The sequence below is a fragment of the Myotis myotis genome, unplaced genomic scaffold, assembly GCF_014108235.1.
Source record: "Myotis myotis isolate mMyoMyo1 unplaced genomic scaffold, mMyoMyo1.p scaffold_m19_p_14, whole genome shotgun sequence".
NCBI classification, from domain to species: Eukaryota; Metazoa; Chordata; class Mammalia; order Chiroptera; family Vespertilionidae; genus Myotis; species Myotis myotis.
Genome location: NW_023416318.1, coordinates 5,996,834 through 6,010,906, shown reverse-complemented (window position 1 = coordinate 6,010,906; position 14,073 = coordinate 5,996,834). Strand labels below are relative to the sequence as shown.

The following is a 14,073-nucleotide window of genomic DNA, read 5'->3' as shown; positions in this document are numbered from 1 at the left end:
GCTATAATTGTGCTGGGAGGGCCCTGCCCTCCAGCTGGGACTTGCACATGGCAATGGAAGGACCCTGTCCATTCATTAGTCCGAGGCTTGAACCTGGCCAAAACACTGTACCCGCACCCCATAAGGAAGGAGTAACTAAAGTTGGACAGGCATATCATCAAAACACTGTCTGCACATAGTGAGGCATATTCAATGTATATAAAGTTGCTTCAGATTATTAAGGCAAATATAAGTTTTTATCATTTTCAAAATAGGAGCAATCTACTTTTAAATTAACCTAGAGAACAAGAAGTATAAGACAGTATTCATTGCATTTCTGATTATGTGTGGGTAGTTAAGTGATTTTCTGTTTCACTCATTTTATAGTTGAGCTTCAGAGCTTAAGTAACCAGCCAGAGTTCTGATAGCTAGTCATCGTTAGCTTTTAAACCTAATTCCTACCCCAAAGTAAGTGAAATATATTCCTAACTAGTACAGTCCACCTTGTTAGAATTTCAGATGCAGAAACCATCGCAGAGCGTTTAAGAGGATTACCAAGTAACATACTAATGGCAAAAGCAAGAGTTAGAATCCAGACTGAGCTGAAAGGCTTCTAACCCCTGAAATTTCTAATCACAACCTACTTGTCATTGAAAGACAAGATTATTATGTTTTGTTCTGTCTTTTCAAATCAAATTGCCTATTATGTGGCGACTCATGTGGGGAACATTTGTGGGTTGTACTTACATTTTTATAACTTTACTGGGGAGGGGGTGTCCCTCAGCCCAGCCTGCCCCCTCTCACAGGCCCGTGGGGAGCAGGCCTAAGCCGCATTCTGGCCTCCCTCTCAGGGACGGAACCGGCCATCTTTATATAGATACTTTCTGAAGGCAGCATAGACTCCTTCCTTATTTCTTTCCTCTGTGGTTGGCGAATAGGGCACTAAAAGGTGGAGACAGAACTGTGGCCAGGCCTGGGGCTTTTGTAGGCAGTGGAAAGAGAGAGGGGGCTGGGGAAAGTCTAGACACGGTTTTCTTCAATTGTCCTCCCTTCCTCCGGGCCCCTCCCTCCGTTTTTTCCCTTGTCATGGTGGACGCTCTTGGCCTCGGACCAACAGGAGCCCAGCGACGGTGGGGTTCAGCCCCCTCACTTCGCAGCTGACTATCCAGCTGCCTCACATTCCAAGCGGGGCTGTTTTCAAGTGACTAAAGTGCTGGGAATTCATGCCTCTCAGCCTTTCCCCTGTGGGTTTTCTCCTTGGGTCTGTTGCAAACTTCACCGAGACAACGAAGCACCCCTGCCCTGGCCCAGCCGGGCACTCTTCCTCGAGGTCTCTGGGTCCACAGTCTGCGCTCCGGGGGTTGCCCAGAGCCCGTTCTCCTGGGCAGGTGGGGCTGGGGGGCAGGGGGGCTAGCTTGGAGAACTGGAGGAAGATGGCAGAGTAAGAGTTTGTATGAACCAGTGCCTGCTTAGCCAGACTTCTTAAGCTCCCCACTGGGCTCAGGCCGGGCCCCTTCCCCCCGCTGGGAGGATCCTGGCTGAGGTCCCCTCCCTGCACCCAATGCCCTCCTCCCTGTTCCACCACCCACCACCAGGGGGTGGGAGCAGCTCACCCGCTCTGGACCCTGCCCAGCCTGGCAGGTGGCTGGTGCAGACTGTGCAGCCTAGAGTGCTAGTGGCCGCCAGACTCCCCCCCCCCACCCCCAAGCATGGGGCAGCGGGGTCACAGCAGCTCATGGTCACCCCTAGGTGCCGTGCATGGAGACACCGCTCGCCGCTGAGCCACTGTCTGTCCACCCAGGACCTGTGGCGCTGCGGTGGCCTTGGACTCCTGCTGGTCCCACAGAAGCCAGACTCGGCTTGGCCGGCTGCCCCCGCCACCCGAGGGCTGCGTGTGTTCCGCAGGCCTCTTTACCCTCGGGAATTGCCGCAGCCTGGCCTTCCCGTTACCATGGCTCACTCCCTGGTGCAGTCGGACCTGCCGGCAAGCATGTAGGCAGGAGCTGGGCCTCCAAGGGGAGGGAGGAGGGATGTGCAGGCCAGGGCAGAAGCAGGGAACTTGGTGGTATAAACACCCACCCCCACCCCCACCCCCATGCCGCGCAGGCCCCTTGCACCACATTCTCGGACCTCTGGGCCCACCCTGCCTGGTGCTGCGCTCTCTGGCCTGGGAGGGGGCTAGGGACCTGGGACTGTGGCCTGGAGGCGGCCCTCGCTGGCTTGGAGTCCCAGTGGTTGGTTAGGGAGGGATGCAGGGTGCCATGAGGCAGCCTCATGCAAGTCCCCACTGCAAATCCCTGCCTCTCTCTCTCTCTCCAAGAGGTCAGCAGTTCGGCCCGCTTGGCATGCTGTGCGCTCAGCCTGGTGTTTGGTTGAGCCTTTGGTCGTTGTGGATGTTACGGACCCTGGCTCTTTATATATATATATGAAATATATATATATGCATGTATGTTTTGTTACAGCAGTTTCAGGTAAAGAAAATTGAGGGGAAGGCCCGGAGATTTTTCACATACTTTCTGCCCCCACACATGCATATCTTCCCCCATTACTAACATTACACACCAGAATGGTATGTGTGTTTTTTTTATTAAGTATGAATCTACATTGACACATCCTAATCAACCAAAGTCCATTGGTTTTACTCTCTTTTGGATAAAAGTATAATAATAGCATATCCATAATTATATGACCAGAGCATTTCACTGCCCTGAAAGTCCTCTGCACTGTGCCTATTCATCTCTCCTCCTCCCACCTGCAGATAATTGGTATTTTTTATAAGTTTGCCTTTTCCAGAATGTCATATGGTGGGAATCACATAGTATGTAGCCTTTTTCAATTTGGCTTCTTTCAGTTCTCATATGCACTAAGGTTCCTCCATGTCTTTTCATGGCTTGCTTGTTCCGTTCTTAATAGTCCTGAGTACTGTTCTCTTGTCGGATGTACCAGTTTGTTTATCTACCCATGTACTGAAGGACATCTTGGTTGCCTCTAACTTTCGTCAGTTTTGAATAAAGCTGCTATAAACATGCTTGTATTTTTATGGGGACATAAATTTTTCAGCCCCTTTCAGTTAAAAGAAGTGTATACTTGTACTTTTTTTAAAAAAAATGTATCCTCTTATGTAATTTTTTTTCTTGTGCATGGCATCAAAATTAAAACAATACACTGAAAAGTCAGAATCATTAAGCTGGTAGTAGAAGCACAGAACACAGGGGTATGGTGTTCTTGAAGTATTATCTCACCTGTTGATACACAATGCTCTTTTAAACTAAGAATTCTCTTTGAGCCCTTTTTCACATGTACTGATTGTATATCGGAGACATGAATATGATTACATCTTTGTGACCATTCTATATTACATGATGTAACAATTTCATATGTTTTGTGGTATAATGAGCTTTTCTCCAAGTTAACATTTCCCCCTTTTTTTTGGTGGTGGAGGTGGGCGTGGAGGCAGATAAGACCTACTATAGTGTGAGATCCTGGAATTCATTTCTGTTTGGCCCTTATTCCTTCTGTCCATCCTCCTTCACTCTCTCTCTTTCTTCCTTCTCTCCTTTTACTAATATTTATTGATTACCTACAATATGTCAGATGCTGAGTTAACCCTGGAAATACAAAGGGAGAGGATAGGGACCATAATTGGTTTGTTATTAATGAAACTACATTCACCAGATCCCTTCATACCCTGAACCTCCTCCCCTGAAGATCCAATCTCTTAAATGTCTGTGTTCCACAGCTAGTTTTTCATTCGTGTCAAAGAAGGTAATATATATGAGGGGCTGTTATAACAGAAAGATGCACGATACCGTGCCCTGAACAAGACAAGACATTTTCTTTTCCTCTTCGGTAACAACAGTCCCGAGGTGTGTGAGCGGTCGAGGTCCGGTGGGCAGTTATGTCATCCTGTGCATGTGGCATATGCTTATTGGCCCAAGGTGGCTGCTCCCCTTTTTTTTTTTTTTACCATCGCTTAGCCCGTGACACAGGTGCTATGGCCAGGAGAACACAGGCCTGATAGTCCGAAGGGCATACATCACTGCCACTCACATCCTACTGTTCAGAATCTAATCACAAGGTTACACTAACAGCAGACAAGGCTGGAATGAAGCTTTTGGCTTGTTAGCCATGTGCCCAGGTAATACCTCCAAAGGATAGAGCAAGTAGATAATGCATATTATGGGCCAACGACCAACCTGCCACCTACCTGAAGATTAGGAAGTACTTGAACTCTCAACTCAAAATAACCTCAAGGGCCAGTAAGGGTATGAGTAAGGAAAATGCCATGTAAGTGTATACCCTGAGAGTTACTTGTTAATTATAAATGGACAAGTCATACAATTATGTTCCTGCCATATGAGCTGCAGATTTGGAAAATTTAGTTGAGCAGAAAGAGAGGTTCAGGCACAGATTAATGAAAAACAACTTTCATTTAATTGGAATTTTAAAATGCAAAATCCTCACATAATTAAAATTTGATTAGTCACCTGCCACCAATGGTTTTTCTTTGCCTTCTCCACCCAGTCTCCATCTCTGATGTCAGAGGTACAGTCCTTGCTCTTTGCCTAGTTTGTTAAGGGTAAGGACAAGGTTTTTATTTTTACTTGTTTTGTTTGTAGATCTCTGAATTAAATGCTTAAGAAATTCTGCCAACTTGTTAAGCTTTTGGTATTTAAAAAAACATAATGAATACAGGATAGAAAAGTAGAAAGGTACTATGTGATTCTTCTTGGTATGATGTTGTCTGGGGACCACTAAAGCAGTCACAATGGTAAGAATTATCTTTGTGCTAACTAAGGCCTTCCCAGATTTACATTCTTTTTTAAAAGATACATTTTATATTGATTTCAGAGAGGAAGGGAGAGGGAGAAAGAGATAGAAACATCAATGGTGAGAGAGAATCATTGATTGTTTGCCTCCTGCATGTTCCCTTCCAGGGACCAAGCCCATACCCGGGCATGTGCCCAGACAGGTATCGAACTGTGACCTCCTGGCTCATAGATTGACACTCAACCACAGCCATGTTGGCTGAGCAAGACATATATTATTTTAAAAGCTACATTGAAGTACTAAGACAAGTCAACTGTATTATAAGCAGGTGGGCGGGGGAGGACCTTGCAACTTAAAAGCCAAAACTCAATTAGGAGATGGCATAGCCAGAAGCCATCATCTGTTCAACTGAGATAGAATCATTGCCAAATATATCTGCACATCAGGAATTAAAATCTACACATAATAAAATAATTCTAAAATTTCAACTATCTTTCACCACTTTGTTACTCGGATTCAAAAACAGTGGAACAGTGACATCATCTTTTGTAATGATACCATATAATTTTAAGTTGAAGACAGATGGCTGCTCTTATATTTCACAGATAATACATTTCCTGATTACGTAGCCTAGGAGATAAAAGAATTAGCTTAATCTCCAATTCTTTTAGTCATTTGAGCCAGAGCCACATGGAGTTTTTTAGATTGGTACAATTTGAATTGTTTCTTTATAAAGAGCTAAGAGCATAATCTGTGAGTAGCTCTTTGCAAATATTGAAAATGCTCCCTTGGAATTAGCTGACAACTTGATGTATGCAGGTTGGCCTGAGACCTGCTGGCACACCAGCTGGGATAAAGCAAGTCTGTGCAGCCAGTGGCCCAGCTTTTAACCAGAGTGTTATTGCTGAGATTTAAGCTACACACAACCCAGCGGAAGAGGAAGGAACTTACCTTAATTCTAGAGTGGAGTTCATGGGAATCTACTCACCATACAGCTGGGCCTCATGGGTCCCTTACCTGGAAAACCATCTGAAACAAAATCAGTCTGTCAACAACGGAATGATTTCTCTGCTATAAGAATAACCAATATTTACCGAGTTCTTTTTCTATGCCAGTCAGTTTTCAAGTTTGTGTGTGTGTGTGTGTGTGTGTGTGTGTGTGTCTGCACCTATATATTCATTTGTACTTTTCACCACATTCTGAGTAAGTTACTATCATTTTTTATTGTAAATGAGGAAACTGGTGCATAAAGGAGCAGAGTGACTTTCCAAGGTCACAGTTTAATAATCACTAGAGCAAGTATTCACTCTCCCCCTGCACTGCTCTTTGTCCTGCAGAAAAGGCTGCAGCATTTGCTGGGGGAGCATGAGGTGTGGAAGGCAGATCCGCCTTCCCCAGAGGAAGTGTGTGTGGCAGGGGAAAGAGGGAGATGTGGTCAAGTATAACCTTTCAGCTATAAGATGAACAAGGTCTAAGGATTTAATGTAAAACAATGGTGACTTATGTTAACACTATTATATAATTAAAATTTGCTCAGAGAGAACTTAAGTGTTTTCACACAAAAAAAAGATCAATATGTGAAGCGATGGATGTGATAATTAACTAGGTTGGGGGAAATCCTTTCACAATGTGTATATAGTATATTAATCACAAAGATGTACAGTAAGTCTTAATGTTATCAATAGGTTCTTGTAAATTGTGGCTTTAAGCAAAACAGTGTATAATGAAACCAATTTTACCCTAGGCCAGCAACTTTCAACCTTTTTCATTTCAGGGCACACATAAATGAATCATTACTAAAATTCTGCAGCACACCAAAAACTATAGTTTTTGCTGATCTGACCAAAAAAAAGATAGATATAATATTGATACATTCAAACCAGATGGCTATTATTGTGTTGGCTGTTGTCATTTTTTTTACTTGACAATTTAAGGGAAAGAGGTCAGTGCCCGAGTAAATAGTCAGGTATTGCATGTTTTAAAATTCTTTGGCACACCGGTTGAAAATTGCTGCCCTCAGCTAATTAATATAAATAAGTGTTAAGTTCCTATAGTGTATTCTTAGTTACAAAAAATTTACCAAACTTCTAAATAAAGAGCCAAAGTGCTTTTAATATTAAACAAAGAAATAAATATGAGCTGTAACTACATTTAAGAAAGATGAACAAAAACAAGTAAAATCATCTTTCCCAACTGCTTATTCCAGTTCAAGGTCACCGGTGGCTAGAGCCTAGCCCAGCAACTCAGGGCACCAAGTGGGCACCCATCCTAGGCAGGACTCCATTCCATCACAGGGACACACCACACACACACACACACACACACTGATCCTGGGACAGGACGGCATGCTAATTCATCTCATGAGCGCACCTTTGGGATGTGGGAGGAGCTGGAATAATGGAGGAAACCCACACACAGGTGGGGAGAATGTGCAGACTCCACTCAGACAGCGCTCCTGGCCAGGAATCGATTTTTTTTTTCTCATCAGCTTTACAATGAAACTCTGTTGAACAAAAGATATATTCAAGGACCTGCCATGCAATTCACATGCCTTACAATTTCATTTGTCATTTAGACTTAATATATGTGACAAAAGTGTGGGAATTCAGATTTCATTGAATGAATTCTCTGATACCAACCAAACTGATTTTTCCCATAGAGGGAAAAAAGAAAATTACATTTTTGTTTCCAGCCCTTAATACTTCTTCAAATGAGGGTATGCAAAGAAAACAATGACCGGATAGCTAGACATTTGCAAGGAGGAAATGTGCAGGCAGCGCAAGTCCACCGCCCACCAGATTAATTTGTTTTTGTGCTTGCTTTGCCAGAGACAGATTCAAAGATGCTTTTTGTAAAAACTCCAATAACCCAAATGACATGCCATCATCAGATCTGTCAGAATCAAACAATTATGTGTCATTGTTCGCATTACAACCCTATTCATCAGTTTCATATTCTGTTGAGGGGCTTTTTTTGCATGCTTCTAGGTTTTCTCATTTAGTCTTGTAAGATGTTCTGATGTTTAACCATTCTTGAATTCTTGGGGGAAAAACTTACTTGGTCTTAATGGATATATATTTTTAATAATTTGAGATATTTTACTTTTCAATATTTTATTTAAAATGTTAGCATCCATATGGATATGTGAGATTAGGTTAAACTCACTTTCTAACCCTCCTCCCCCACAACTGTGATATGTATTTCCTAGACAAAGAATAGGCAAACCTGTTTTTCTATCAAGAACAAGACATAATTTAATGTTTTCTGGACAAGAGAGAAAATTGGCTTATTATGTAGATACTTATTCAACAACTATTTTAAAAGGCAAGAACCATTGTTAGCTTGTGGGCATGATGAAAACAAGTGACAGGCAGGATTTAGCCTGTGGGCCATTGTTTGCAAACTTCTGTGTTAAGGTGTTGGCCTTGAGACATAGGACCATATAGTCCAGTGATGGCGAACCTATGACACGCTTATCAAAGGTGACACGCGAACCCATTTTTTTGGTTGATTTTTCTTTGTTAAATGGCATTTAAATATATAAAATAAATATCAAAAATATAAGTCTTTGTTTTACTATAGTTGCAAATATCAAAAAATTTCTATATGTGACACGGCACCAGAGTTAAGTTAGGGTTTTTCAAAATGCTGACACGCCAAGCTCAAAAGGTTCGCCATCACTGATATAGTCCCTTGGTTAGAAAAATGAATTAATTCCAGCCAAGGGCAGGCTGTTGTGCCAAGCTAGGCATTTAGAATGACAAGTGGTGACCCACTTGGTTTTATATGTAAAAGTTGGTGTGTGCTGAGGGTCTGAAATGGGTCTAACAGTCATCATTGAATGGTCATGGCCCCTATAAAGGCCTTTAAGACCCAGGGACAAGACATGGCCTTTACATAGTAGGTAACCTCACTTTGCAATGTTTCGAAAGTAAGAGAAACAGATATTTATAGCTTCAAATACATTTTCTCATTTGTTTGACTTCTAATTTGAAAGACATTTTCAATGGGGGAAAAATAATCTTGAGGTTGTACCTGTCTTAGGAATTAAACTTCTCAAATAATTTTGGTACCTGCACAGTAGACTGAAGCCTCCTGCTGTATTTAAGAATGGCTTTTACAAAAGCTTATCTGCCTTCCTAATCAGTTTGGCTCAGTGGATAGAGCGTCAGCCTGCGGACTCAAGGGTCCCAGGTTCGATTCCGGTCAAGGGCATGTACCTTGGTTGTGGGCACATCCCCAGTAGGAAGTGTGCAGGAGGCAGCTGATCGATGTTTCTCTCTCATCAATGTTTCTAACTCTCTATCCCTCTCCCTTCCTCTCTTTAAGATATCAATAAAATATATTAAAAAATAAAAATAAACAGGAACTGCAAGCATGAGATGAGCCCTGAACAAGTTTTAGAAGGATGTTAGGAAAAGAACTCAGCCTTCAAAGAGACATTTGAGAGGTATGGTCTGTAGACGATCCGAAGAAAGAGGAAGTGGATAAAGGATAGGATAGATTTGCCTATTTCATGAATGATTCATTCATGTAATCATTCATCTAACATCTATTTTTGCATGTCTACTATGTGCCAAATAGAATTGAAACAGATTTCAGAATAAGAAATCATAAAATCTGTAAAAAATCAATAAAAAAAATAAAAAAGCTTATCTGCCTTAGCTGTCTCTGCCTGGGACAGGGAGTGAACTCACAACTGCTATCCGGTAGGAAAGTGTGATGGCCCGAGACAAATCTGGTGTCTGCCTAAAGTGTAAAAGGGGTAGATGGACTAACAGACATGTTTCATTCTTTCTTTTCTTCCCTTTCCTATGTAGGGGAGGAAGGTTATTTCCCTTTATTCTTTTAGGTTCTAATCTGAGACCCTCCCCCGCAACTTGTAATAAAAGACATTAACAGGAGAAAACCCAACAGAAGTTGAATGACATGTAATATCCCCTGTATATGTGGGCAATAACCAGGAAAACTATGTAACTCTCTTAAAATGGCCCAAGCCGCTGCCTTAAATACCATCTCTAGCTGGGACAAAGGGTGTTGGGTGTGGGGAGAGTCAGTTATGGGAGGTCACCAGGCAAAGCACAAGGAACGAGGGTAAGATTCTTATGCACACTGAAGTCTTTGTCTGCCCCATTGAATTTTGGTCATCCTCTTACCGGGAGGAAGACACCCTTACATGTGAAGTTTTCCCTTCTGAATGTAAATGTCTCTTATGAAAGGGAAACTTCTTAGCTTCCAGTGTCTGCTGTTTCTTAAAAATAACCAGCCTTGTACAAATATTAAATCATTATCTTGTATACTATACCTCAATTAAAAAAAAACACTTTAGTCTAAAATAATCCTTATGCCAAAGAGGCATGCCCAAAGGGTGGCAAAGTCTGCTCCCCTTTACCTAACCGCCTTAACTCTTAACTCTCTATTTTTTTCTTCCTTCCCTACTACTCTTTTCATCCACTGTGAAACAAAGCAAAAAGACTGAAATGTGTGTGTGTGTGTGTGTGTGTGTGTGTAAGACAATCTTAATATGCTGGACTTTCCTGACGTCTTTGTGCTGCCTGTGTTCACCGTGGATGTGTTGTTCTGAGTATAAAATTACCAGATGACAGTCACTCAGAGAGGAGCAGTTGAACGATGAGCTTCAAAGTTCACATTTACCTGATGATCAATTTGACTCTGAGACATCTGATAACTTGGGCGATTTCAGAGAATCTTAGAGATTGTCCAGCTCAATAGTTGTTAAGCTTTTACATGGGGAACACAGATCCAGTTGATGGCCTAATAAGAACTTCTTAAGGACTCTCTTCCCTACACAAACACACAAACATACAGACACACAATACGCATTCAGACACTTTGCATACATTTCAGAGGCTTATACACTTTCTGTGAACTTTTATTCTTGGACCCCAGGCTAAGAATGTCTGATCTGGTGTAGTCCTCTAAATGGCTTAGGGTGTTAAAACATGAATGAGCCCAAGCAGTCGTTTCTCTTAGTTAAGATAGGAAGACAGGCCCTAGCTGGTTTGGCTCAGTGGATAGAGCATCAGCCTGTGGACTGAAAGGTCCTGGGTTCGATTCCTGTCAAGGGCACATGTCCAGGTTACGGGTTTGATTCCCAGTGGGCGACATGCAGGAGGCAGCCGATCAATGATTCTCTCTCACCATTGATGTTTTTCTCTTTCTCTCACTCTCCCTTCCTCTCTGAAATCAATAAAAATATATTAAAAAAAAAAGAATTCTTCCCAGAAAAATCAAAGTTAAAAAAAAAGATAGGAAGACAGTGCTGTCTCGGGCACCTCAAGGGAGAGAATTTCAAGGTAGTATAATATTTTATTTTTTAAGAAGTGCCTAATAAAACAATTTTTAAGAAAAGAAAAATACTAGGGGTGTCTTAGGAGTTTTAGTATATATCACATTTGCCAAAAGCAGTATAAGACATGCTCTTACGTGGTGACACTAATTAATGGTTTCTTAAACACAATGCAACCTTGTTTCTCGAACATCTCCCATCTGGAACAATTCTCAGCCTGCCAACCTTTCATGCTTACAACCCTTTCATGCATCTCTCAGGTGACAAACAAAGGAGAGAATGTGTGAATGTGAGTCAGTTTACCCCTGTAAAAATCTCAGGATATTGTACTATGAATATTTTGGTGTTTATTTATTTATTTTTTTTGCTTTTATTGTTGCTTATAATTATTGTTACATTTTCATTTTTTTACTATATATTCCCTTTCTTTTTGTTGAATTTTCATTTATATTTCGTGTCCTTTTTGTTTTTACTATACTTTAAGTTTTTATGTATAGATTAAACAGTACAATAGGTGTGTACTGTATATAAGAAAGGTTAAAACAGGGAATCATTTGGGGGTCTGGAATGGATTAATTCAATTCACATTATATCTAATTGGAAAACAATGATTCCAGGTTTGAACAGCCTCCAGGGAGGAATTAAGTTTGAGAAACAAGGTTCCACTGTACAATGTCATAGATTTTTGTATTTCACCTGTGGGAGATCAAATGGTATCTAATAGCTACTCTATGTAAAAGTGTATGAATAGGAGCTAAACAAAGAGAGGATAAAAGTAAGCTTTCCACAGAATTCAAATTTACAGAAACTTTGGGATAAGTGTATGCATAACTGATCATCATAAATTTTAGTACCGTGTGTGTGCTTGCGCATTGGTGCATGTGTAATCAACAACTATTCTTAAATGGCTACATTTCAAGGCAAAACAGACACTATTTAGTTTGAAAAGATAGGTTCCCAAACTTACAATATTCAGATAAGCCAAAGAGCCTATTGAAACAATATAAACTATGCAATAAGAACTGTATTATACTTCTATTGTGTATTGTTCACCCTGTTATATTTTAATGGGGATCTAAAAGTAATCAGAGCCCTATTACCAAATCCTTTTCCTTTTATATTTCCTCTATTTGGTTTCAAAGGAACAGACTTTCTATGGGATTTCACATTGGTACCTGGATTTATAGTGCTTGCAGTGAAATAAAAACTGACAAATTATAATAAATTATTTTCTAGTTTATCGGCATCAAATAAGTACTTTGCATTACTTGCTGGCCAAGCTTCTAGGTTTTCCTAGGATGTGTTTAAAATAATTCTCCGTGCTTAATTTCATATGCAGCATTTTCTTTTTGAAAGAGATTAGCTCATTAAGGGCACTGTTACCTGCCTGCCTGCCTTCAGAGGTGCGCTCAGCTTCAAGATTTTCTTCTTTCCTTGAACTCTGCAGAAGAAAACACTTCTCCTTCCCCACAAATGCTGGGTGGTGATGCTGGCTGCCCTCCTTCCTGGGCAGGGTGCCTGAGTGTTTAATTGTTCAATCTCTGCATCAGAATCACTCTGCCCAACAATGACATGCACCTGCCTCTGGGGTAAAATGTAGCAGCTGTTGAGCAGCAGAGGCTCAACTAAGAAGCAGTTTGGGGCCTGGCAGGGAAAGCATGCAGCCTCGTGTGCAAGGGAAGGGCCGGCACTGATGGCGTACAGGCAGTGGGCCTTGACGTTTCAAACCTGGCTTCGCCCCCACCACCGCTCTTACTTGGTCCGCGTCACCTTCTATGACCCGTTTCCTTCCTCTGATTTTCACAGGGCTGGGCCTCTCTGCCAGTTTCCCTTCCTCTTTTCTAGGCAATCCCCCTAATTGCAGTTGTGCTCAGTAATTTTTTGGTCTGCAGTCAGCTGCCAAACAGAGTTTTCTCTTGAACCTTTAGAATTCATCTTGACGTTTGTGGTTTCTCTGTCCACCCTGATGGAAATTCTTTAATATGCTGAGTGGAGAAAGAGGAGCCTAGGGAACCTCTGGGCTGCCAGAGCCTAGAAACCCTGTGCCAACAGGGGGCCAGGGACAGCGTGTGAGGCTCGGGGAGCTTTCTAGTTAATTGGATTTAGTCCTGTGACATTTGTGACTCAGCCAACTGCACAAAGTGGTTAGCCGCAGAGTCCCAGGCTGGAGGCAGCTTGGTGGTGTGGCCAGTTAACAGAAGTGAAATCTCTCCTAGAGGTATGATTGCATGGCCCCTCCTCTACTCTCACCTTTCCTCAAAACTCCTCTTAAACGTCCCCAATGGAGATTCTTTCCTTTCTTCTCAGGACTTCCGTATATTATATTCTTCATAGTTGACAACTCATCACTCACTATCTGTGGCAGCCCTTCTAGTAAGCCCTGCAGGAAAATCGTGAGTGTGAAGAGAAGCTTGCCCCCTTACCTCCTAAATTTTAGTGATATCTGTGGTCAGTACTTAGACCAGTGATGGCAAACCTATGACACATGTGTCAGAGGTGACACGCGAACTCATTTTTTTTGGTTGATTTTTCTTTGTTAAATGGCATTTAAAAATATAAAATAAATATCAAAAATATAAGTCTTTGTTTTACTATGGTTGCAAATATCAAAACATTTCTATATGTGACACGGCACCACAGTTAAGTTAGGGTTTTTCAAAATGCTGACATACCGAACTCAAAAGGTTCGCCATCACTGAGTAAGACAGACATGAGCAGAACAAGGACAGTGGGCCAGGTACAGAAGGTCACCAGGGTGGAAAGCCCCAGGTGCCTAGCAAGGGGCAAAACTGGGGAAACAAGGACTCACCCCAGTGTGATCGTTCCCCTCCCAGCGTATTGCTGATCATGTGGTTTAGACCCCCTGGCCTTTCACATCGCTGGTCATGGGGTTTGGATCCTCCCCTGACCTTTCCTTCCCTGATATATTGCTAGTCATGTGGGTGAGACGCCCTTAGGGAGTAAACAAAAGGGCTGGAGAATAGCCCTTAAGCCCTCAGGACAAAGAAGCTCTG

The 14,073-nt window shown here is 42.0% G+C and overlaps 1 protein-coding gene across 2 annotated transcripts in view; it reads left to right on the top strand.

The window, feature by feature from the left end:
- Nucleotides 1–14,073, top strand: part of CTNNA2 (catenin alpha 2) — a 1,123,259-nt gene that overhangs the window by 262,172 nt on the left and 847,014 nt on the right. The gene's annotated exons all lie outside the window — the stretch shown is intronic.